The sequence below is a fragment of the Pseudopipra pipra genome, chromosome W (genome assembly GCF_036250125.1).
Source record: "Pseudopipra pipra isolate bDixPip1 chromosome W, bDixPip1.hap1, whole genome shotgun sequence".
NCBI lineage: Eukaryota > Metazoa > Chordata > Aves > Passeriformes > Pipridae > Pseudopipra > Pseudopipra pipra.
In genome coordinates, this window is record NC_087580.1 from 3,357,759 (window position 1) to 3,383,526 (window position 25,768).

The 25,768-nt window shown below is 57.5% G+C and overlaps 1 protein-coding gene, 2 long non-coding RNA genes and 1 pseudogene across 3 annotated transcripts in view; 2 read left to right on the forward strand and 2 right to left on the reverse strand.

The window, feature by feature from the left end:
• Positions 1–12,695, forward strand: part of LOC135404414 (zinc finger protein OZF-like) — a 98,727-nt pseudogene extending 86,032 nt beyond the window's left edge.
• Positions 1–25,768, reverse strand: part of LOC135404791 (class I histocompatibility antigen, F10 alpha chain-like) — a 197,754-nt gene that overhangs the window by 153,368 nt on the left and 18,618 nt on the right. The window lies entirely within an intron of this gene.
• LOC135404510 (uncharacterized) lies at positions 2,758–3,456 on the forward strand. Its single transcript, XR_010425701.1, has 2 exons — positions 2,758–2,856; positions 3,211–3,456. It is a non-coding gene; the product is annotated as an uncharacterized LOC135404510 (long non-coding RNA).
• Positions 9,143–9,932, reverse strand: LOC135404492 (uncharacterized). The gene is made up of 3 exons (XR_010425679.1): positions 9,856–9,932; positions 9,719–9,757; positions 9,143–9,364 (listed from the first exon to the last, which is right to left on the reverse strand). It is a non-coding gene; the product is annotated as an uncharacterized LOC135404492 (long non-coding RNA).

Sequence of the window (25,768 nt, forward strand, 5' to 3'; positions counted from 1 at the left end):
AGCGGCCGAAGCTCTTCCCGCAGTCGGGGCACTCGGGGCTTCTCTTACCGGTGGGTCCGTTGGTGGGAGGTCAAGGAAGAGCTCTGCGTGAAGCTCTTCCCACACTCCCCACAGTGGAAGGGCCTCTCCCTGATGTGGAGGCGACGGTGGGTGTAGAGGGTGGAGCTGTCCCACATTCCCTACACGTGTAGGGCTGTTCCCCAGTGTGGATGTGCTGGTGGCTGAGCAGCTTGGTGCTTGTGCTGAAGCTCTTCCCCCATTCCAAGCACTTGTAGGGCCATTCCCTGGTGTGGATGCAACGGTGTTTGCAAAGGCTGGAGCTGTCCCTGAAGCTCTTCCCACACTCTGCACACGTGTAGGGCCTTCCCCACTGTGGATCATCTGGTGTCGGAGCAGGTGGGAGATCCGAGTGAAGCTCTTCCCACATTCCCCACACGTGTAGGGCCGTTCCCCACTGTGGAGGATCTGGTGTCGGAGCAGGTGGGAGCTCTGATTGAAGCTCTTCCCACATTCCTCACACATGTAGGGCCTTTCCCCACTGTGGATCATCTGGTGTTGGAGCAGGTGGGAGCTCTGATTGAAGTTCTTCCCACACTCCCCACACGTGTAGGGCCGTTCCCCACTGTGGATGCGACGGTGGGTGCGGAGGGTGGAGCTATGCCTGAAGCTTTTCCCACACTCCCCACATTTGTAGGGCCGTTCCCCACTGTGGATGTTCTGGTGGCTGAGGAGATGGGTGCTCCTGCTAAAGCTCTTCCTACATTCCAAACACCTGAAGGGTTTCTCCCTGCTGGGAGGCTGCTCAGGGACCACCAGCTCGCAGCTCCGCCTCAAGCTCCGTCCGCCTTCCCGGCACACGCTGGCTCTTTCCTCCTCACAGCCCCCTGGGCTGGCTTTGCAGCCCCTCCTGCGGGAGCATCTCCGGCCCTTTTCCTCCCCGCTGCCTTCCTGCGCTAGGGAGCCCTTCAAAACGGCCTCTCCCACCAGGCTCTGCCGCCGGGATTTGTCCTCCGCGCTCTCCGGCCTCACCTCGGGGCCTGGGGCAGGAAGCAACAAGGACACGCAGGGGATTTGCCTCCGGCCCACAGGGAAGCCCAAGGACATCCCCCCAACTCCGGCCCCAGCAGGACGGCCACAAAAGACAAAAGACCGACCCAAAGGGGCACTGACTTCCTCCTCACCTGCCTGGGCAGCCCGCGGCATCTTCCTCTTCCCTGCAGCCTCTTCCTCTATCCACCCAAGCTTTGGGAAGCAGAAATCCTGATGGGGAGAAAAACAAGGGGTGAGCGCATTGCCTTGGGAGTTCCTCCTGCCCAAGTCTAGCTCTAGGACTCACCGGGCATCTTGTGTCCATAAAAACCCCAAAAACACCAACATTCAGCCCAAAATCCCCTCCCAGGAGTTCCCTCTCTCTGCTCTCTGGGGTTAGGGGGGTCCCCCCTGTCTGGCCTGATGGCACTTCTGCCTGCATTGGGGGTCCCCCTTCTCTGGGCTGCCAGAAGTTCCGCGGCTCCGGGGGGTTCCCACTCTCTGGGGTCCCCATTAGTGTTGCCAGGGGGGTCCCAGGGCTCACTTCTCCCCACTCTGCCTCCCGGGGCCGGCCGGCCCTCCTCTCTCGCCTCCCACCCTCGCAAACCTCTTGGCGCTCTCGGCTCCCACCCCGCCTCAAGGCCCCCCCTCCTCTCCACACTCCAAGGCCTTCCCCCTCTCCAGGACCCCCGCTTAACGGGCCCGGCGCTCCCTCTCTGCTCCCCCCCCTCCAGCATTCCGGGGGTCCCCCAGCTCCGGGATCGCCCCTCTCTGCTCTCCCCACTCCGCAGCTACCGGGGTTCCCCCCGGCTCTCACGGGGGCCCCCAAACCGCTCTCGCCCCCCCGCCATTGCCGAGCGACTGCCAGGACCTTTTGGCTGCTCTTCTTTGTGCTCCCGCTCGGCTCCTCCCTCGGCTGGGCCGCCGCTTTTGGCGGGTTTCCTCCTCCAGGATCTGCCCCCTGCAGCCCTTCCCCCCCTGGCCCAGCCCCCTTGGGCCCCCCTTGAGCCCTCTTGGGCCCCCCTTGCCCAATAAGTCTGATTATACAGACAAGCAATTGGTTTTAATCCACAAAAACCAAATGTAGAACCCAGCACCCTGGGCCATGAACAAAGTGCTGTTCCTTGGGCCCCCCCCGAGTCCAAAGGAAAGGGAGAGGAAAATACCTGCTGGTGGGAGAGCTGTTGCAGTCTGGTCAAAAGTGGGGATTGCAGTCCAGTTGAGGATGGTGGTCTCAGGCTAATTGAGAGCGGTGAGCTGCAGTCCTCCTCTGGATCCCACGAGTGGTAAAAAGGTTCCGAAACTCCAGGTTTATATATTCTCCAGTTCAGGCAGGAATGCCCAGTCCTCCCCTCAGAGCAGGGAATTCCATAAAAGGATGCTTCGTTCTTCCCTCAGAGTGGGGAATTCCATAAAAGGCTATGAGGATGCTCAGTCCAAAAAAGGATATGAGGATGCTCAGTCCATAAAAAGGTATGAGGGTGCTCAGGACATCCCCCCCACCTCGCAGGCCTCTCCTGACAACAGTTCCTGGGAAAATGGCATGGAAGGCCACAGAATACACAGTTTTCATCACCCATCCAGTGAGGAATCTGTCCCAGCTGTTCTAACTAGGACACTGTGTCCCTCATCGCTGCCATCATCATCATCATCGGCCTCGTGGGAGTCGGTGTCTGGAAGCTCCGATCCGGTAACTCCCGGGATGGGGGTCGGGAAGGGGCCCGGATCCGCCCGGCAGCATTCCGGGGATCCTGTGCCACGGGTGCTGATCCCGCTTTCTTTCCATAGGGAAGAGGGAGGGGAATGGATACGACCCCGCGCCCACCAGTGAGTCCCAGCAGCGTGTGTGGATCCAGATCCTCTGGGCAGGGATCCCAGGACGGATGCCGGGATTCCAGAGGGGAATGGGGGCCTAATGGCTGGAGCGGGATTGGAAGGGGATTCCAGCTCAGGGCAGGATTCCAGAGTGGGATCAGGTGCAATTGGGGACTGGGATCAGGGCTGGATTCTGGAGTGGGATTGGCGTGGGATGGATGGAGTGGGATTGGGGTGGGATGGACGGAGCAGGATCAGGAGGGAATCCAGCGCAGTTCCTACTTTCCCTGGGCTCCACAGCCGGCTCCATCCCCTGGGATGGGAACAGGGACATGGTGACTCCTTTCCCTGCTCTCATCCCGGCAGGAATCACAGCCTGAGCGATCCCGGAGCTGGATCCACCCCTTCCCTCTCCCTGTGGAAAGGCAGGAGCTGCTGGCAGAGCTCATCCCGCTGCTCCCACCCACCCCGGCCCCCCTGCGGCTCTTCCCGATGGATCAACTTCCTGCTTTTTCCCGTGTGGAACCCAGGACCACAATTATTCCTGAGGCTTTAATTTGGGTGTGAAAATCTCCTGCTTTGGGCAATAAATCCTGGCTCCCTCCTCCGGCATCCGGCAGTTCCTCTGTGGGAACCAGGAATAGGAATGGGGACAGGGGGGCTTGGATGGGGACACTGGGAGCAGGTTAGGGACAGCAGGAATGGGAATGGGAACTCCAGGAATGGGAATGGGGACATTGGGAGCAGGTTGGAGTTACCAGGAATGGGAATGGGGACACCGTGAGACAATGGGGAAAGGGATGGGGACACCAGGAGCAGGATGGGAAGACCAGGGGAAGGTTGGGGACACTGGAGCAGGCTGGGGACATCAGGAATGGGATGGAGACGCCAGGAATAGCAATGGAGACATTGGGAGCAGGTTGGGGACAGCAGGAACTGGGAATGGGGACACCAGGAATGGGAACGGGGACATTGGCAGCAGGTTGGAGACACCAGGGACTGGGAATGGGGACATCAGGAATGGGATGGTCGCACTGGGAATGAGAGCACCAGGAATGGAGTGGGAACATGAGGGACAAGGATGGGGACACTGGGAACTGATGAAGAGGAACAGAGACCCCAGACTCACCTAAACCCCTCTGAGCATTGAGGGCCAAGAGAAGCTCTGCCTGAGCTCTGCCCATTATTAATACGTATAGACAGATGTAATTGCATGAATATGATTTATCACATTTAATCACATATGAAACTTGTATAAAACCTCTGATTTTCTGTGAGCCCTTTGAGCAAGTTCTCTGTGGTGCAAACCACGCTCGCTCCCGACGTTGGCAATAAATCCCTTTGCTGTTCAAAAGATCCAAAACTCTCTGAGCAGTTCTTTGGACCGGGTTTTTCAGCATCACAGAGGCAAAGGCACAAACTTAGGGATGCCCTCAGAGTGCAACATTCTCACCAAAGCTCCCCTCTCAGCTTCCTTTACACTGACCTCTTCCTGCAAGGACCTCCTTCCCATTCTGCTGATGCTTCTCAGGTTGTGTACCACCAGAAAAAAACCAAATGCCAAGGGATGTGCTTAGATTCACCAAGGATACAGCCCACCAGAATTAACATCTGATTCAGACTGGCAGGAAAATGCTCACCTGGCTCCTCTGCCCCCCAGTGCCCAAAGCCCACCCCACAGCTTGCATCCCACCTGGAAAGAACAAAAAGACGCTCACAGAACGACCTTTGAAGAGAAGTGCCTGTCAGAACTGCAAGGAGGGATGCACAACAATCTCACGTGGGGGATATTCTCTGCTCTGCCCTGCAGACCCATGTGCTGGGGTCAAAACACAGCCTCTCTGCTTCCCTCTCCTGAGGGACTTGTTCTTAGACATCCCTTTCCCCTCCCAGCAATTCCCAAGCCTGGACCCGGCTCTTATCCCCTCTCTGGCTCAGAGCCCTCAACTTCTCTTGCAGAGAGCTGGGCCTGTCAACCCACCTGCCAAAAGCACGGCCCTTGGGCTGCCTCGGAGGTTCCTGCAGTCGCCCCAGGCCCTGCCCAAGGCCCTCCCATCAGGGGCTGGGCCCTGGGGGCCGGGGGAGAACCCACCCGCGGCTTGGCCGTTCTTGCCCAGCCCTGCTCTGGCCCAGCCTCCTCCCCCTGCACACTCCCCACTGCCACAGCCTGTGCTGGGGCAGCAGTTCCTTCCTGGGCCCTTTCCAGCTGCCCCCATGAGGACACTTCCATTTTCTGGGCCAGGCCCCAGAGGCAATCCCAGCCAGTCCTGCCCCTCGTCCCCAGCCCGGCTCACTGACTCCTGGGGGCCCCTGGAAGCCAAGAGCCAAAGGCCGACCCCCCCAGAGTGCAGCCCCACCCATCTGCACTGGGGCCCCAGGGCTTCCCTTTCCCAAGCAGCCCCTGCAAAGCCTTGTCAGAGAGAAAACTGGGTGACCCGAGTCCTGGATGCTTTTAGGAAAGAGGTCTTAACATTTCTTGAAGAATGGAGGGGGGTGACTTTTTTATTCTTGACCTTTCCAGTTCTCCATTTGGGGGCAGGATGTCCTCTGGGCCAAGGTTTTGTTCCCTTTGCAGTGAGTGCAGCCTCAGAGGGCTGAGCCCTCTCTGGCTGGGCTTGGCCTCTCCTGCAGAGACTCAGGCCTGGCTGGGCTGCCCCAGGCAGACGCTGCAGGAAGAAGAGCTCAGGCCGCCTGGCTCTGGTGTCCCTTGGGCTCAGCCTGTGCCCCATTGCTGGGCAATGGCTGAGCCCCACCTCTGCCTCGGGGCCTTGGCCAAAGGGCTGGCAAGGAAGAGGCCCAGCAGCCTTGGGGCCTGCCCAGCTTTCCTCCTCCCTGGGGGCTCTCAGTCCTCCCCTGACACCGTGTGGGCCCAAGGCCTTGCTGGCTTCGGGCTCACGGCCCGCCGGCCCCATCCCAGCGGCCTGACCCCCCTCCTTCCCCTCTCTCCAGCCTCTCCTGCCTTTTCTGGCAAGGGGCCATCCAAGGAAAACCCCGGTTCTCAGCAATGGCACCTGTGGCACGGCTGCAAGGCTCGAGTGGGCCAGGCAAGAGCAGGAGCACCGAGAGCCTGAGGAGCCAGGAGATGCCCTGGCTGGGCATCTTGCTGCTGCGGGACGAGCTGACACCTCTGCACAGTCTCTGCCCGTCCCTGCCAGCCGACTTCTGCCCAGGCTCTGGGCACGGGGACGCAGCGCTGACAGTTTTCAGCCACCGCGCTGTTCCACAGAGGCTGTGATGTCACAAGGCCCTTGCCTGGCAGCCAGGAGATGGGCAAGGCAAGGCAAGGACGGAGCCTCGGAGCCACCAGCACGCTGTCCCCAAAGGCTGGGCTGGCACAGAAGCCCAGAGTCCATGAGCTTGGCAGAGACTTGTGAGATCAACCGGGGTCCAGCCTACGCCCCATCCCCAGCACGTCAAGCAGACCACGGCACTCAGTGCCATGGCCAGTCTTTGCTTAAACACCTCCAGGGATGGTGACTCCACCACCTCCCTGGGCAGCCCATTTCAATACCCAATCCCTGTTTCTCTCCAAAAAGTCCTGCTCCTGTCCCTGACAAACAGCCCCTGACAGGCAGCTCCTTGTGTCCTCTTGTCTTATTGCCTGTTTCACAGCAATGGGAAGGACGCAGCGTGAGGCTGAGAGGTTTCTGTCATGGTTTGTGGGCTTGGGTGAGATTGGGCCAGAATTACAGGACACCAGTAAAATCTGGGCTTTGGGAAAGGTTGGGGAGGGTTGGGAAAGGTGTTCAAAGGGTGGTTTTGCCTGAGGTGTTAAACATGGGAGCGGGTCTATCTTCCCAATTCCCAAGAGAAGAGATCCCAGAAAGCTCCCCTGCAGGTTGTGTTTTAAGGAACAGGAGAAGAGACCGAGGGTAAGGGGTTTCTTTCCTGGAGGGCAGGGCTGTCGTTCATATGCAGGAGCCCGGCACTGAAATTGCCAGTCCCACTCCCCGAATTGAATAGGGACAAAGATTCCTGCCAGACAAAAAGGGCCAGGACAGAAAGCTCTTGCTGCCCATGGAGTGCCCAGGGTGGCCCCCAACTGCATGTGAAACCCAAAGGTTCCAAGCTTTCTTTCCTGGGGGAAAGGCCGTGACATCCCAAAGAGTCCCGTGGCAGACAGGTGGGGCTGCACTGTGGGGGTGTGAGGTGTTGGTTCTTTGGTTTCCAGGGGCTATTCCAGAATGGAGAGGACAGGCTGTGACTCCACAAAGGGGCCCATGGCACAGGGGTTGGGCGGCACTAGGGGCTGTGAGACATTGGTGTTTTGGCTTCCAGCAGCCATTCTGGAATGGAGAGGACAGTCTGTGACATCACAAGATGGCCCATGGCACAAAGGTGGGGCTTCACTTTGGGGTTGTAGGGTGGTGGTTCTTTGGTTGCCAGGGCCCATTCCAGAATGGAGAGGATAGGCCGGAATGGATAGGACAACAAAAGGGCCCAAAGCACATGGGTTGGTCTGCACTATGGTGTGGGGTGTTGGTTCTTTGGTTGCCAGGGCCTATTGTGGAATGGAGAGGACAGGCTGTGACAAGAAGTGCCTGTCAGAACTGCAAAGACGGGCGCACAAGAATCTTATGTGGGCATATTCTCTGCTCTGCCCTGCACATCTCTGTTCTGGGGTCAAAGCTCAGCCTCTCTGCTTCCCTCTCCTGAGGGACTTGTTCTTAGACATCCCTTTCCCCTACGCTCCTTTCAAAAGCCCTCCTGGCAATTCCCAAGCCTGTACCCAGCTCTCATCCTCTCTCTGTCGTCTTCCCAATCGCCTGGTCAATCCCAACATCCCAGGACAGGGATCCCAGTTGCCTGGCTGCACTCCCACCTAGTTCCATATGCTGGGCCATGATATTCCAGCACTGGAGCAGCCAGGTCAGCAGGGGCGCTCCCAGCTGGAGGCTGAAATCTTTTCACATCTCTCACAGCTCAGCCGGGGATGGGGATCGGGTGATTATCTCTGGCCCTGCCTCTTGCTCCTGTTCTGAGGGCTCTGCTTCCCCTTCATCCCTCACTCACTGAGCTGATTTGGTCTTGGATTTCTTCTGTAGAGGGGCAGCTGCTACTGGCACAGGTTGTTCCTCTGCAGTTTGAGTGGCCACGGCACCTCTTGGTCTCCTTTCCTCCTCCTCCCCCTGAGGGCACTGGGTCTTAGTTAAACAAGATTACAATTTAGAAATTAAGAGACTTCAGGTGGAAGTGTGGAAAAGGAAAAGAAGCAGCTTTTTAATAACAAAATCTGAATAAACAACAAAGGGTGCTACCAAAAACTTTGAGAAGAAACAAAACAAAGTCTGAAATCCCCAGGTGGGGGGGAGAAACTGTCCCGGCAGTTCAAAGCTCTCGCAGCCTTGTGTGCTCACACCCAGCAGTGAAGGAGTCCCTTTTCCCTGGGGCAGTCCCCAAAGCAGAACACCTCGCTCCCAGATGGGTCGGGCTCTCTCTCTCTCTCTCTCTCTCCCTCTCTCTCTCTCTCTCTCTCTCTCGGTCGCTCTCCACGAGGTGTCCCGTGGGGAAAAAACTTCCTCTCAGGAAAAGAGAACTCGGTGGCCAAAATCAGCTCCCGCTCTGTCCGGTCCCGGACAAACCCCAAAAGCCCCCGAACAAAGGACCCCCCGCCCTCCCCGCGGCCACCGCGGTGTCCCCGAGAGCCGCCCTCCCCCCACTGCCCCTGCCCAGCGCCTGCGGCTCCGCTCCAACCCACCCCATCCTGGGAGACACAGATGGGAATGGGGGGGACACTGGGAAACAATTCCAACACCTCTTTTCAAACCTCTGACACCTGGTTCCCAGACATTCCCAAAGAAGGGGCTTCCCGTGGCCTCGAGCCAGGGACCGACCTTTGTATTGAACCAACTCCTGGAGAGACACGTTCCCATCCCTGTCCCCATTCCCATTCCAGGGGTTCCCATCCCTGTCCCCATTCCAATTCCGGGGGTTCCCATCCCTCTCCCCATTCCCACTTCCTGGGGTTCCCATCCCTCTCCCCATTCAAATTCCTGGGGTTCCCATCCCTGTCCCCATTCCCACTTCCTGCTGTGCCAACCTGCTCTCAGTGTCCTTGTTCCTGTCCCCACTATCCCTATCCTGGTCTCCCATGTCCCCATTCCCATTCCCGGTATCCCAATTCCCATTCCTGGTGACTCCAACCTGCTCCCAATGTCCCCATTCCCATTCCTGGAGTTCCAATTCCTGGTGTCCCCAACCTGCTCCCAGTGTCCCCATCCCAGTCCCCCCTGTCCCCATTCCTATTCCTGGTTCCCACAGAGGAACTGCCAGAGGCCGGAGGAGGGAGTAAGGATTTGTTGCCCAAAGCAGGAGATTTTCACACCCAAATTAAAGCCTCAGGAATAATTGTGGTCCTGGGTTTCACACGGGAAAAAGCAGGAAGTTGATCCATCGGGAAGAGCCGCAGGGGGGCCGGGGTGGGTGGGAGCAGCGGGATGAGCTCTGCCAGCAGCTCCTGCCTTTCCGCAGGGAGAGGGAAGGGGCGGATCCAGCTCCAGGATTGCTCAGGCCGTGATTCCTGCCGGGATGAGAGCGGGGAAAGGAGTCACCATGTCCCTGTTCCCATCCCAGGGGATGGAGCCGGCTGTGGAGCCAAGGGAGAGCAGGAACTGCTCTGGATTCCCTCCTGATCCTGCTCCGTCCATCCCACCCCAATCCCACTCCATCCATCCCACGCCAATCCCACTCCAGAATCCAGCCCTGATCCCAGTCCCCAGTTGCACCTGATCCCACTCTGGAATCCTGCCCTGAGCTGGAATCCCCTTCCAATCCCGCTCCAGCCATTAGGCCCCCCTTCCCCTCTGGAATCCCGGCATCCATCCTGGGATCCCTGCCCAGAGGATCTGGATCCACACACGCTGCTGCGACTCACTGGTGGGCGCGGGGTCGTATCCATTCCCCTTCCTCTTCCCTATGGAAAGAAAGTGGGATCAGCACCCGTGGCACAGGATCCCCGGAATGCTGCCAGGCGGATCCGTGCCCCTTCCTGACCCCCATCCCGGGAGTTACCGGATCGGAGCTTCCAGACACCGACTCCCACGAGGCCGATGATGATGATGATGGCAGCGATGACGGACACAGTGTCCTATTGGAACAGCTGGGACCGATTCCTCACTGGATGGGTGTAGCCCAAAACTGTGGATTCTATGGCCTTCCATGCCATTTTCCCAGGAACTGTTGTCAGGAGAGGCCTGCGAGGTGGGGGGGATGTCCTGAGCACCCTCATAGCCTTTTATGGACTGAACATCCTCATAGCCTTTTATGGAATTCCCCGCTCTGAGGGAAGAACTAAGCATCCTTTTATGGAATTGCCCGCTCTGAGGGGAGGACTGGGCATTCCTACCTGAACTGGAGAATATATAAACCTGGAGTTTCAGAACCTTTTTACCACTTGTGGGATCCAGAGGAGGACTGCAGCTCACCGCTCTCATCCAGCCTGAGACCACCCCCCTCAACTGGACTGCAATCCCCACTTTTGACCAGACTCCAGCAGCTCTCCCACCAGCAGGTACTCTTCCCCTCTCCCTTTCCTTTGGACTCGGGGGGGGCCCAAGGAACAGCACTTTGTTCATGGCCCAGGGTGCTGGGTTCTATATTTGGGTTGTGTGGATAAAAACCAATTGCTTGTCTGTATAATCAGACTTATTGGGCAAGGGGGGGCCAAGGGAGGCGCAAGGGGGCTGGGCAAGGGGGGGAAGGGCTGCAGGGGGCGGATCCCGGAGGAGGAAACCCACCAAAAGCGGCGGCCCAGCCGAGGGAGGAGCCGAGCGGGAGCACAAAGAAGAGCAGCCAAAAGGTCCTGGCGGTCGCTCGGCAATGGCGGGGGGGGCGAGAGCGGTTTGGGGGCCCCCCGTGAGAGCCGGGGGGGAACCCCGGTAGCCGCGGAGTGGGGAGAGCAGAGAGGGGCGATCCCGGAGCTGCGGGACCCCCGGAATGCTGGAGGGGGGGGAGCAGAGAGGGAGCGCCGGGCCCCTTAAGCGGGGGTCCCACAGAGGGGGAAGGCCTTGGAGTGTGGAGAGGAGGGGGGGCCTTGAGGCGGGGTGGGAGCCGAGAGCGCCAAGAGGTTTGCGAGGGTGGGAGGCGAGAGAGGAGGGCCGGCCGGCCCCGGGAGGCAGAGTGGGGAGAAGTGAGCCCTGGGACCCCCCTGGCAACACTAAAGGGGACCCCGGAGAGTGGGAACCCCCCGGAACTGCGGGACCCCCGGCAGCCCGGAGAAGGGGGACCCCCAATGCAGGCAGAAGTGCCATCAGGCCAGACAGGGGGGACCCCCCTAACCCCAGAGAGCAGAGATGGGGAATTCTGGGAGGGGATTTTTGGCTGAATTTTGTTGTTTTGGGGGTTTTTATGGGCACAAGTTGCCCGGTGAGTCCTAGAGCTGGACTTGGGCAGGAGGAACCCCCAAGGCAACGCGCTCACCCCTTGTTTTTCCCCCCCCATCAGGATTTCTGCTTCCCAAAGCTTGGGCGGATGGAGGAGGAGGCTGCGAGGAAGAGGAAGATGCCGCGGGCCGCCCAGGCAGGTGAGGAGTAAGTCAGTGCCCCTTTGGGTCGGTCTTTTGTCTTTTGTGGCCGTCCTGCTGGGGCCGGAGTTGGGGGGATGTCCTTGGGCCTCCCTGTGGGCTGGAGGCAAATCCCCTGCCTGTCCTTGTTGCTTCCTGCCCCAGGCCCCGAGGTGAGGCCGGAGAGCGCGGAGGACAAATCCCGGCGGCAGAGCCTGGTGGGAGAGGCCGTTTTGAAGGGCTCCCCAGCGCAGGAAGGCAGCGGGGAGGAAAAGGGCCGGAGATGCCCCCGCAGGAGGGGCTCCAAAGCCAGCCCAGGGGGCTGTGGGGAGGAAAGAGCCAGCGTGTGCCGGGAAGGCGGCCGGAGCTTGAGGCGGACCTGCGAGCTGGTGGTCCCTGAGCAGCCTCCCAGCAGGGAAAAACCCTTCAGGTGTTTGGAATGTGGAAAGAGCTTCAGTAAGAGAACCAACCTCCTGAGGCACCAGCACATCCACAGTGGGGAACGGCCCTACATGTGTGGGGAGTGTGGGAAGAGCTTCAAACGGAGCTCCCACCTGCTCCAACACCAGATGACCCACAGTGGGGAAAGTCCCTACATGTGTGAGGAGTGTGGGAAGAGCTTCAGTGACCAGTCCACCCTCCGCAACCACCGTCGCATCCACAGTGGGGAACGGCCTTACACGTGTGGGGAGTGTGGGAAGAGCTTCAAACGGAGCTCCCACCTGCTCCGACACCAGATGATCCACAGTGGGGAAAGGCCCTACATGTGTGAGGAATGTGGGAAGAGCTTCAATCAGAGCTCCAACCTGCTCCAACACCAGATGATTCACAGTGGGGAAAGGCCCTACATGTGTGAGGAATGTGGGAAGAGCTTCAATCAGAGCTCCAACCTGCTCCGACACCAGATGATCCACAGTGGGGAAGGCCCTACACGTGTGCGGAGTGTGGGAAGAGCTTCCGGGACAGTTCCAGCCTTTGCAAACACCGTTGCATCCACACCAGGGAATGGCCCTTCAGGTGCTTGGAATGTGGGAAGAGCTTCAGCACAAGCACCAAGCTGCTCAGCCAGCAGCACATCCACACTGGGGAACAGCCCTACACGTGTAGGGAATGTGGGACAGCTACACCCACCGTCGCCTCCACATCAGGGAGAGGCCCTTCCACTGTGGGGAGTGTGGGAAGAGCTTCACGCAGAGCTCTTCCTTGACCTCCCACCAACGGACCCACCGGTAAGAGAAGCCCCAAGTGCCCCGACTGCGGGAAGAGCTTCGGCCGCTGCTCCAACTCCATCAGCCATCGGAGGACCCGCGTTGGATGATCCACAGGGACCCCCGTTGGGCACAGACCTGGTGTGCTGGTTTTAAGGTAAACCAACAGGGGAAATGACGGTGGTGACATCACAGGGACATTGGTGACATCACGGGGACTTTGGTGACATCACGGGGACAGCGGTGACATCACAGAGACAGTGGTGACATCACCTGGGGTTAGTTTTGGTGTGAAAATCTCCTGCTTTGGGCAATAAATTCTGGCTCCTCCTCCGGCATCCGGCAGTTCCTCCCTGGGAACCAGGAATGGGAATGGGGACACCTCGAACGGGAATGGGAACACCTGGAATGGGAATGGGAACATTGGGAGCAGACTGGGAAGAACAGGAATGGGAATGGAGACATCAGGACCTGGGAATGGGGGCACCTGGATTGGGAATGGGGACACCGGGGAGAGGGATGGAGACACTGGGAGCAGGTTAGGGACACCAGGAATGGGAATGGGGACACCAGGAATTGGAATGGAGACACCAGGAACTGGGATGGGAACACCTGGAGTGGGAACGAGAACATTGGGAGCAGATTGAGGACACCAGGAATTGGAATGGGGACACCAGGAATGGGAATGGAGACACCTGGAATGTGAATAGGGAAAACAGAGGTGGGATAGGAACACCTGGAATGGGAATGGGGACAATAGGAATGGGAATGGAGACACCTGGAATGGGAATGGGAACACATGGAATGGGAATGATTATGCCTGGAATCGGAATGGGGACACAAGGAATGGGATGGGGACAATAGCAATGGGATGGGAACACCAGGAATGGAAATGGGAACACCTGGAATGGGAATGGGGACATTGGGAGCATACTGGGGACACCAGGAATGGAGATGGGGGCAGCAGGAATGGAAATGGGGACACGTGGAATGGGGATGGAGACACCTGGATTGGGAATGGGGACACCTGGAATGGGAATGGGGACATCAGGAATGGGAATGGGAACATTGAGAATGGGAATGGGAACATTGGGAGCAGGTTGGGGATACCAGGAATGGGAATGGGAACACGTGGAATTGGAATGGGGACACCTGGAATGGGAATGGGAACATTGGGAGCAGATTGAGGACACCAGGAATTGGAATGGGAACACCTGGAATGGGAATAGGGAAAACAGAGGTGGGATGGGAACACCTGGAATGGGGAAAATAGGAAGGGGAATGGAGGCCCCTGGAATGGGAATGGGAACACCAAGAACTGGGAATGGGGAAAACAGAAGTGGGATGGGAACACCAGGAATGGGAGGAGGGACAATAGGAATGGGAATGGGGACACCTAGAATGGGATGGAACACCTGGAAAGGAAATTGGTTCACGTGGAATGGGAATGGGAACACCTGGAATGGGAATGGGAACACCTGGAATTGGAATGGGGACACCTAGAATGGGATGGGAACACCTGGAACAGGAATGCAAACCCGTGGAATGGGAATGGGAACACCCGGGCCCGGGCTGTGTCCCTGGTGAAACAGGAGGCCAGGCCCAAAAGAGTTCACTAAGAAATTTGGGCCTGCTAACAAGCTCCCAACAGCCAAGACCATCTGTGCTCATTCTGTTCTACTGACTGGAGCAAAGCTTCAGAGAATAGTCCAGGAACATGTCCTAGGCCTAGAGGGGATAAATTAGAGAGACAGCAGGATCAGGGAGACATTGGAAGAGGAGGAATAGGCCGGGAGCCAGGGCTTTTTCCAAGCTTCAGTGAGCGGGTCAAGAACAGTGGAAGAGAAGGAAGGTCAAGCTGAGGAAGATGAGTTGAAGCCCCCAGAGCCATGGAGGAAGAGTGGAAGTCCCCTCAGGATTGAGGGCCAAGAGAAGCACCGCCCCAAGCCCCGCCTGAGCAGTTTCTCGGACCGATTTTTCGGATTCAGTGCCCAGTCAGTCCCAGGATGATCCCAGTCACTCCTGGTCTCTCCCAGTTGCTCCCAGTTTCCTCCATGTGGTCCCACTCATTCCCAGTTGTCCCCAGAAGCTTCCAGCATGATCCCAGTTGCTCACAGCCACTTCCAGTCATCCCCAGTGCACTCCCAGTTGCTCCCAGGATGATCCCAATCACTCCTGCTATGATCCCAGTATGACCCCAGTCACCCTCAGTGTGGTCTCAGTTGCTCCCAGCATGGGCCGAGCTCCTCACACTGTGATCCCAGTATGATCCCAGTTGTCCCCATCATGGTCCCAGTTGCTCCCAGTTGCCCCTAGCACAGATCCAGTCACTCCAAGTATGATCCCAGTCGTCCCTCCTGACAGTCCCAGTCAATCCCAGTTGCTTCTCTTGTAGATCCAGTCACTCACAGTTCCTTCCAGTTGCCCCCAGCCTGGTCCTAATTCCCCTTCATGTAGTCCCAGTCACTCTCAGTATGGTCCCAGTCACCCCCACTATGGTTGCAGACACTCCCAGTATATCCCAGTAGAGCCCTCAGCATGCTCATCGTCCTTCCCAGTCACTCCCAGATGCCCCAGTAACATTCCAGCTTCCACCAGTATGATCCAAGTGACTCCAAGGCCCTCCCACTATATCCTAGGTGGCCTCCAGTTGCTCCCAGTAGCCCTCAGTGTGGTCCCAGTTGCTCCCAGTATGATCCCTGTTGCCCCAGTTCTGGTCCTGGAGGGACCCAGTGTGCTCAGATCCTGCTCCCGGGGGGTCCTGCTGGGTCCCAGTCCTGGTTCCGGATGTATCCTGGTGTCCCGGTCCATCCCAGTCTGTCCCAGTCCATCCCAGTCCATTCCAGTCAATTCCAGTCTATCCCCATCTCTCCGAGTCCTTCCCAGTCCATCCCAGTCCGTCCCAATCAGTCCCAATCCATCCCGGTCCATCCCAGTCCATCCCAGTCCATCCCAGTCCATCCCAGTCCATCCCAGTCCCTTCCCAGCAGCCGCCGCCGTTTCCCGGGTCCTGCCCCCCCCGCCCCCCCAAGATGCTGACGGGGGTCGGGGCTCCGTCTTTGCCTTCGTCTCCCTGGGCCTGCCTGGAATGAAGGGGCCGCTGGGACACTGCGGGACCTCCTGAAACCAAAGGAACCCTGGGAGAATTTGGATACTCCTGGAATCAAGGCACAATTGGGACACTGCAGGGCCCCATGGAAAAAAAGGAACCTTGTGACACTGCGGAATTCATGGAATCCAGGGGCCTTTGTGACATGGGGGCCTCATGGAACCAAAGGAACCCTGAGGTGTTTCAGAAGGTCATGGAATCAAGGGGCCACTGGGACACTGCAGGGCCTCTGGCAATTAAAGGAACACTGGGACACTGGGGCAGGACATCCCCCCTGCAATGGCACCAAGACAATGCCCCATTTGCAAAGGGGTCAGTGCTGAGCTGAGAGGGGGCCAGGACAAGGCAGGAGATGTTGGACCCCAGACTGGTTTGACCCCAAATGAAGCCCCTGATGGTGAGGGAACCCCTGGAGTCCAAGGACTGTCAGTCCATGGGTTTCTACCAGAAAGGTCCAGTCCCCTTTCCCAGGGGCAGGTTCTTCCAACAGAACCCTTCTTGGGGGGTGTGTGGAGATTCCTGCCTTGGCTGGGGACCCCCCCAAGGTCACTGCTGGAGGTTGAGAGCAGAGATCTCCCCACGAGCGCTGGTCTGGGGGAGTTCCATCCATCTCTATTTAAGAATTATTGCTTGTTTGCCACCTTTAGTAGAATTGCTTCAACAATTGCTTTAGTGTAGTGCCCTATCCTACCTTATCCTGTACTACTGGTAGTTTTAGTGTTTCTACTGTTCACTAAATAATTCTGTTCTGTGTCATCATTTACAAAAATAAATAATTCATTTTCTATCAATAGATATGATTTGCCATCACTAAAGCCTGGGGGACAAACGTGGTTCAGTCACCCCTCTAGAATTGCTCTAAATTTCAGCTGTTGGCACAATGCAAGGCTGAGATTGGATCCAGCAGCCCCCAGCACCTAGAGTAAGTTGGGAGCTCGGGGGGACCACCCCCCTTTCCCAACCCCCAGTGCCCAAAGACCCCCATGGGACCATCCATCCCTCCAGACCACCCCCCTTTTCCATCCCTCTCCCTGTTCCTCCCACTTTTCCATGGTCCCCTCAATCCCCAGCCACACCAAGATCAGTTTTGGGGTCTCAACCCCCACTTTTTCCCCCCTCTCCTACCCCTTACACATCATTCCCCCAATCCCCAGCCCCCTCATGCTCAGTTTGGGGGTCCCACCCTCCCCTTTTCCCCACTCTTCTGACCTCTCCCACCCCTTTCCCATCAGCCCCCAATTCTCAGCCTCCCTCCCCATTCACTTTTGGGGGATCCCACTCCTGTCCCATTCAGTGTTGGGGTCCCACCACCCCTTTTATCCCCTCTGACTCACCGACCCCCCCCTTCCCAACACCCCCACTCACCCAAGAACTCCTCACGTGCAGCCAGGGGAGGCTCCCAGTATCACCAGAGCCCATGAAAGTCCTCCAAAAAAGGGTTAGGTGGAGTCCTGGGTGGGCTCTGAGTGGGTTTGGGGGTTCCTTGGGGGCTGTGGGGTGGTTTAAGGGGGTCCCAGCACACTTTGCGATGCGTTGGATGCCGTGTGGGGGTGCAGATGTCCCCCCAAAGCTCCCCCAGAACAGGGTGACACAAGGGGGGGGCACAGAGGGGTCCCCACTCCTGATCCATCCTGGAGCAACCACACTGGGGGCAACTGGGATCAGAGTGGGAGCAGCTGGGCCCCTGCTGGGCTCATACTGGGATCATCCTGGGAGTGACTGCAATACTACTGGGAGTATGTGAGAGGCACTGCAACCATACTGGGGATGACTGGGATCAAACTGGATTCATTGAATCCCCTGGAATTTACTGGGATCATACTGGGTGTGACTGGACTCATAGTGGGATCATACTGGGAGCAACTGGGACCATGCAGGGGCAAATGGCCTCCTCCAGGCAGTGCCTCCCATTTCTGAGGAGAGAGTTAAAAAAACCCCACACCCCTCCACAGCCTTTGGAGGGTCTTCAGCTTGGAATGTGGATCTGCTGGTTGGTTCTTTTGTGTGGGTCAATCACCCAAGGCAAAAACTCCCCTCCCCCGTTCAACATCCCCCCCTTACAGCAATGCAGGGCAAAGAAAGATTCCCTGCCTGGTTTTTTTTTTTGAACAAGTAAACCTGTGACAACCTCCCAGGCTACTGAGCAGGGACAAGGAGGCAACGAGGGCCCAGGGCTGCAAGGGTCACTTGTCTCCTCATGGTGGGACTGTAAATGGGCAAAAAAGGAACCCCCAAGGCTCAATTTGGGAGCAATAGTGGGCAGCCATTCTTTGTTATCAGCCCCTCACCCATGGGAGGATCTTCCCCCCAACCACCAGTGTGCCCCGTTCTCCCCCCGGGCAGCTGAGATTTACTCACAATTCTACATATCCAGCAAATGTCTTACATATTCACTCCTTCCCTCAGAAAGATCACACCCATGAGAATTAGCTCAGAGAGGTCCTTCTGAAGTCCTTCCAAAGTCCTTATTTCGTCACTGGGGGTCTTCTGGTGGCCTCTTGCAGGTCTCTGGTGCTTGTTTGGAGCTTGAACTTTACTTGACCTTGTCTGTTGAGCAGAGTATTTACAGCTGGATATAGAGGGCCCTTGTTCAGCATCTCTTCTCCAAAACCTGGACACTTATGTGACAACTACCCCAACTGAAAAGCATTCAGAAACTTCCTGATTTTTGAACTCCCCTGCCAGAAACTTCCACTGTAAAGGCCCCTGGAAAATTGCTGAGCAAGGGAGAATTCCTGCTCCCAGGAGAGACCCCGCCTGGTTTGACAGGAGGCCTGGGAAGGACCCCCCTGGCAGAAGCTTTCCCCCCAGGCTCTCCAAGCTCCCGGCTGTGGGCAAAGCCAGCCCATGGCCCAGCGGGGTGGGCTGGGGCTGCCCAGGGGCAGGAGACACGGGCACCACGGAGCGAGGCCAGCGGAGCCCCAGTGGGCCGGGGCTGGAGCGCCCGAGGCACGGGAGAGGCTGGAGAGCAGGCAGGGAGCCCGCAGGCCTGCCCGCTCCCAGCTGGCCAGGGCTGCAGGCAAAGAGGCAGCTCTGCAGGCCTGGAGCAGCACAGGGGCTCTCCAGCTCTGCCCTCGGCACAGGCCTCTCCCAGTGCACCAGGCACAGACGGGCACCATTGCAAAGGGGAACCTTTGAGTCCCAGTTTCGGGGGCAATCACACACTCGCCCCAAGGAGCCACAGCCAAGAGTCTGGGGGCAGCACGGGGCCCTTTCTGGAAATTAGAGAACTTCACTAATCTTTCCGTGGGCCCACTTTGCCTTTGGATTCGTTGTTTCCATTAATCACAGAGGGGGTGTTAGGCCATAAATCACCTTTAGCCAGCACACAGCAACAATTCCTCACAAGCTGCTTTGGAGAGAACACAGCTTGGGAAAAGCACTAGAACTGTCAGTTTTGTGAGAGTTACCCTTGATAAGCTTCAGGGAGCAAAGCCTGGGAGAGAAAGATGTGTTCTTGAACCTGGATATCTGGAAACAAGGGCCTTCTGCAGAAAGCAGCAGGTAAGGAGGAAGATGAACAAAGGCTCAGCATTTGTGGGGGAAAATCCCCACTGGAGAAAAAGATGCTAAAAAGACTAAAAGTGTGAACTAATTAGCATAAGCAACAAGAGAGTAAGAGTGGCTAGAATGCTAATTACTGAAATGGAACAATGAAATGATGGCATTTAGAACCGATGAACATTAATTTCTTTGTCAAAAATGTGTAAATGGGTGCAAAAGTGATGTACTGCTGTCTGTGTGAGGGCAGCATTGTTGTTGGCCACATACACAGCCAGCAAAGAAAGTAATGCCTTGCTTTGTCACACTAAACCCAAGGTGTCAGAGGGTTTGATTGATCCCAACAATGTCAGAGCATTTGCCAACACCCTCAGCAGTCAGTCACTTGCACTGCCAGCATGGGGGTCAAATGCTGTCCTTGGAAAAAACATGGACTGCCATCATTTCCAGGAGCCCAGCTCCAAAATTTGGATAGCACTTCCCAAATTGGATATGTCTGGGGATTGCTGCCATGCTAAAAGGGCCAGGACAGAAAGCTGCTGCTGGCCTTTGCCTGCCCTGGGAAACCTTTCCTCTGCCCCCCAGCACTGGGGCTGGGTGCTGTCCTTCCCAAGGAAAGGGACTGTCATCCCCCCCGGGAGCCACCTCCAAACCTCGGATGCCACCTGCCAACCTGACTCTGTCAGGGATTGCTCCCACCCAAAAGGGGCCAGCCCAGGAACCTGTTGCTGGCCTTTGCCTGCCCTGGGCACCCTGTCACCTGCCCCTGAAACACTGGGGCTGGGGGCTTTCCTTCCCAAGGACAGTTAATGGCACCAACTTTCAGGAGCCCACCTCTGAGCTTTGGGCATCATCTCTGTCCTGCAAAAGGGGCGTTTCCTCAGATCCTTTGTGTTCCCTTGGTCTGTCACAGCCCCAAGAAGGCTGAGACCCTTGTTCCTGACCACTTTTAAAGAGGATTTGAAGCTTGAAGTCTTTTAGGAAACTAACCCAAAAGAGTCCCCCATTTCCAGCAGTGGCTTTCCTACCTTACTGGAGGGAGCAGGGAGAATTTTGGGATGAAGTCTTTACTCTCCTGCTGATGAGCTAAGAGTCGGTGTCTCCTGTGCTCTGGCCATGGGGCAGGGCCTCCCTGCCCTTTGGTCCCTGCCTCGTGGCCACCCCTGTGCCAGGGGATACTGTGCAGGGCACCTGGAAACAAACACATTCCAGCCCAGCATTCCCCTGTGTGCCCACTGGAATGTGCACCAGACACCCTGAGGGAAGAAACATTTCCAGAGGAGAAGACTTTGCTCTTCCTGCTGCAGCCACAAATGGGACAAATGAAACCCTCCAACTCTGATGGCAACGGGACAGCCCAGAAAGGGGAAACGCTTCCCCCCAGGCCAGGGAAAAGCTGGGTTGGTCTCTGCAGCCCTGGCAGGAGAGGCCTTTGCTGACGGGGGGGTCTCTGCAGCCCCTGAGGGGCTGTGCTGGAGGAGAAGCTGATCTCAAGGCAGGACAGAGATGCTGAAAATGTCTTTGGGTGGGCACATGCCGTGATTCAGGAACACTGACAATCATCCCACAGAGCCTTGGTTGAATCATCAGGTGGGTGATGAAGGGACAGAAGGGCCTGCAAAGCCTGGGAGCAGGTCCCCCATTCCATTGCAAGTGGAAACACCGTGGGATCTTCTGGCAGGGCAGCAGGGCTGGGCACAGGCAAGCCAGGAGATGCTGGAGGCTGGGGCAGACAGCTCTGAGCCCCAGACAATCCCTGGGCTGCCCAGGGCTGCTCTCTTGCTGCCAGACAAGGGGGTCTGGCTGGGCAGGGGAAGGCTGAGGGAGCCAGGGCTGCAGGGAGCAGGGAATGGTGGAGCTGCAGGACAAGGAGCAGAACGGCCCTGCAGGGCTGCAGCAGAGCTGATGGCAGGGAGCTGCCTTCAGGGCAGGGATTCTGCCCCTGGGCTCGGCCCTGCTGAGGCCACCCCTCGAGTGCTGGGCCCAGTTCTGGGCCCCTCACTTCGGGGAAGATGTTGAGGTGCTGGAGCGTGTCTGGAGAAGGGCAGTGGGGCTGCTGAAGGCTCTGGAGCACAAGTGCTGTGAGGAGCAGCTGAGGGAGCTGGGCTTGTTGAGCCTGGACAGAAGGAGGCTCAGGGGGGACCTTCTCACTCTCTACAACTCCCTGACAGGAGGGGGGACCCGGGGGGGGGTCGGTCTCTTCTCCCAGGCAACCAGCAGTGGGACAAGAGGGCACAGCCTAAAGCTGCACCAGGGGAGGTTTAGGTCAGACAGGAGGCTCAAGTTCTTCCCAGAAGGGGTGACTGGGTGTTGGAATGGGCTCCCCAGGGAGGGGGTGGAGTCACCATCCCTGGAGGTGTTTCAGAAAAGACTGGATGTGGCTCTCAGGGCCATGGTCTAGTTGACAGGGTGGGGTTGGGTCATGGCTTGGACTCCATGAGCTCAGAGGTCTTTTCCCACCTCGTTGATTCTGTGATTCCGGAATGGCCCCTTGGTTCCATGAGCTTTTGCAGTGTCACAGTGGCCCTTGGATTCCATGAGGTTCCAGAGGGTCACAAAGGCCACTGCATTCCATGAGAGTACCAAAGGTCTCAGGGCTCCTTTGATTCCATGAGGCCCCACATGTCACACTGGCAACTTGGTTCCATGAGGCTCCACAGTGGCCCCTGGGTTCCTTTAATTCCATGAGGTCCGGCAGTGTCACGATGATCCCTTGATCCCATGAGGTTCCGCAGTGTCCCAGGGTTCCTTTAGCTCCATAAGGCTGATCTCAGGCTCTGAGACAGAACTGAACCAGCAGTGGTTGTCCAGAATGTGCCCTAGAAAAAATCTGTGTAACCAACTGCAAAGGAGAGAAACCAGCCAAGGAAAGGAAAGAAACAATCAAGGAAGGAACTCGTGGTTCACAGAAGCAGCAAAGCAGGCAAAGGTGGGGTGTTACAGAATCCCAGAATGAAAGAATGTGCGAGTTGGAAGGGACCCCAGAGGGATCATCAAGTCCAACCCTCAGCCCTGCCCAGGCCCATCCCCAAGAGTCACAGCCTGTGCCCCAGAGGATCATCCAAACTCTCCTGGAGCTCTGTCAACCTTGGTGCTGTGCCCACTGCCCTGGGGAGCCTGTTCAGTGCCAACCACCCTGGGGGGAAGAACCTCTTTCTAACATCCAACCTGACCCTGGCCTGACACAACTCCAGGCCATTCCCTGGGGGCTGTCCCTGGTCCCCCCAGAGCAGAGCTCAGGGCCTGCCCCTCCTCTGCCCCTCCTGAGGAAGTTGGAACTGCCATGAGGTCTCCCCTCAGTCTCCTCTTGTGCAGCTGAACACCCCAAGTGCCCTGAGCTGCTCCTCCTAAGGCTTCCCCTGCAGAGCCTTCCCCATCCTGGTGACCTCCTTTGGACACTCTCTACTGGTTCCATCTCTTCCTTCCCTTGTGTCCCCCCAGAGTGCCCCACTATTGAGGTGAGGCCGCCCCAGGGCAGAGCAGAGCGGGACAATCCCCTCCCTGTCCCGGCCATGCTGGGCCTGATGCCCCCAGGACAGGGTTGTCCCTCCTGGCTGCCAGGGCACTGCTGACTCCTGGCCAAGTGGGCACCCCCCAGGACCCCCAGGGCCCTTTCCCAGCACTGCTCTCCAGCCTCTCATTCCCACTCTGTCCCAACATCGGGGGTTGCCCCATCCCAGGGGCAGAATCTGGCACTGCCCCTTGTTGAACTTCCATGGGTGGTGATTCCCAGCCCTGGCATCTGTCCAGGTCTCTCTGCAGGGCCTCCCTGCCCTCCAGGGACTCAGCAGCTCCTCCCAGGTTGGGGTCATCTGCAAACTTGCTCCGTGTCCCTTCCAGTGCTGCGCCCAAGTCATGGATGGAGATGTTGGAGAGCACAGGGCCCAGATGGAGCCCTGGGGAACCCCCCTAGTGACCCCCATCTGATGTCCCCCCAGTCACTGCCACCCTCTGTGCCCGACCCGGGAGCCCATTGCTCGCCCAGCACAGGGTGTGTTTATCCAGCTCTGGGCTGGACACTTTGTCCAGAGGGATCTGGGCACGGACACTATGGGAAGCTTCACTGAAACCCAAAAAGGTCCCATCAACTGGCTTCCCTTGATCAGCCAGGGTGTGACGTTGTCATAAAGTAACTCAGGTTTGATCAGCAGGCCTTTCCTCTGGGGAAGCCGTGCTGGCTGTGATACCCCACAGCAGGGTGGGAGCTCAGGGGCCACCCCAGACCCCCCTTTTCCCACCTTTCCCCTGTGGCCACTGCAGCAATGGCTGTTGGGTGGTGGGGAACCCCCCATCAGCCCCCCAGGGATGAACAGGGGGGTTGGGGACCCCCCCAGTGCAGATCCAACCCCTCCAGAGCCCCAGTGAACTGCTCCAGGGCTCAAGTGATGGGGACACCAAGGGACCTCACTGGGACTCCTCTTCCTACTGTCCCACCCCCCTTTTCTGCCCCTCTCCCACCCCTTTCCTATGGTCCCCACAACCCACACATCCCCCCTGCACTCAGTTTGGGGCCCCCACCCCCCTCCCAATAACTTTGGGGTCCCAACACCCCTCACACTCAGTTTTGGGGGTCTTAGCCCAACACTTTTCCTTTCTCTCCCACCCCTTTCCTATTGTCTCACTAAACCACAGCTTCCCTGTGCTCCCTTTGGGGGTCCCACCCCTTTGGCCCCTCAGATGAAGGGGTCCCACCCCCCCTTTTTCCCACCTTTTCTCCCTTTTCCTACTCCCTTTTCCCCATCCCCCCTGTGGCAGGGGGAGTTCAAGGCTTAGACAAAGTTGATTGGAGAAGTCCTGCCCTGGAGTCCCGAGGTGCAGAATGGACTCCCTGGCTTTCTAAACTCCTGCTCCCAGAGGAGCCTGGGGGCAGCTGGATCCAATCTCAGCCTTGGGTTGTGCCAACGCTTTGAATTTAAGGAATTATAGAGATGGGATTGAACCAGTTTTGTCCCACAGGTTTTAATGATGGAAAAGCAACTATATTTATATCAATGAACTACTTATTACTAATAATGATCAGACAAAAGGACTAAACCAGAATTATTTACTACACAACATACACACTAAAACTACCAGTAGTACAGGATAAGGTAGGACAGGACACTACACTAAAGCAATTGTTGAAGCAATTCTACTAAAGGTGGCAAACAAGCAATAATTCTTAATTAGAGATGGATGGAACTCCCCCAGACCAGAGCTCGTGGGGAGATCTCTGCTCTCAACCTCCAGCAGTGACCTTGGGGGGTCCCCAGCCAAGGCAGGAATCTCCACACACCCCCCAAGAAGGGTTCTGTTGGAAGAACCTGCCCCTGGGAAAGGGGACTGGACCTTTCTGGTAGAAACCCATGGACTGACAGTCCTTGGACTCCAGGGGTTCCCTCACCATCAGGGGCTTCATTTGGGGTCAAACCAGTCTGGGGTCCAACATCTCCTGCCTTGTCCTGGCCCCCTCTCAGCTCAGCACTGACCCCTTTGTAAATGGGGCATTGTCTTGGTGCCATTGCAGGGGGGATGTCCTGCCCCAGTGTCCCAGTGTTCCTTTAATTCCCAGAGGCCCTGCAGTGTCCCAGTGGCCCCTTGATTCCATGACCTTCTGAAACACCTCAGGCTTCCTTTGGTTCCATGAGGCCCCCCTGTCACAAAGGCCCCTGGATTCCATGAATTCCGCAGTGTCACAAGGTTCCTTTTTTTCCATAGGTCCTGCAGTGTCCCAATTGTGCCTTGATTGCAGGAGTGTCCAAATTCTCCCAGGGTTCCTTTGGCTTCAGGAGGTCCCGCAGTGTCCCAGCGGCCCCTTCATTCCAGGCAGGCCCAGGGAGACGAAGGCAAAGACGGAGCCCCGACCCCCGTCAGCATCTTGGGGGGGTGGGGGGGCAGGACCCGGGAAACGGCGGCGGCTGCTGGGAAGGGACTGGGACGGACTGGGATGCACTGGGATGCACTGGGATGGACTGGGATGGACCGAGATGGAATGGGAAGGACTGGGATGGGACGGGACACCGGGATACACCGGGACCAGGACTTGGACCCACCAGGACCCCCCGGGAGCAGGATCTGAGCACACTGGGACCCTCCAGGACCAGAACTGGGGCAACAGGGATCATACTGGGAGCAACTGGGACCACACTGAGGGCTACTGGGAGCAACTGGAGGCTACACAGGATATAGTGGGAGTGCCTTGGAGTCACTGGGATCATACTGGTGGAAACTGGAATGTTACTGGGGCATCTGGGAGTGACTGGGAAAGACTACGAGAATGCTGACGGCTCTACTGGAATATACTGGGTGTGTCTGCAACCATGGTGGGGGTGACTGGGACCATACTGGGAGTGACTGGGACTACATGAAGGGGAATTAGGACCAGGCTGGGGGCAACTGGAAGGAATTGAGTGACTGGATTTACAGTAGAAGCAACTAGGATTGACTGGGACTGTCAGGAGGGAGGACTGGGATCATACTTGGAGTGACTGGATCTGTGCTAGGGGCAACTGGGAGCAACTGGGATCATACTGGGATCACAGTGGGAGCAGCTTGGCCCATGATGGGAGCAACTGAGACCACACTGAGGGTGACTGGGGTCATACTGGGATCATACCAGCAGTGAGT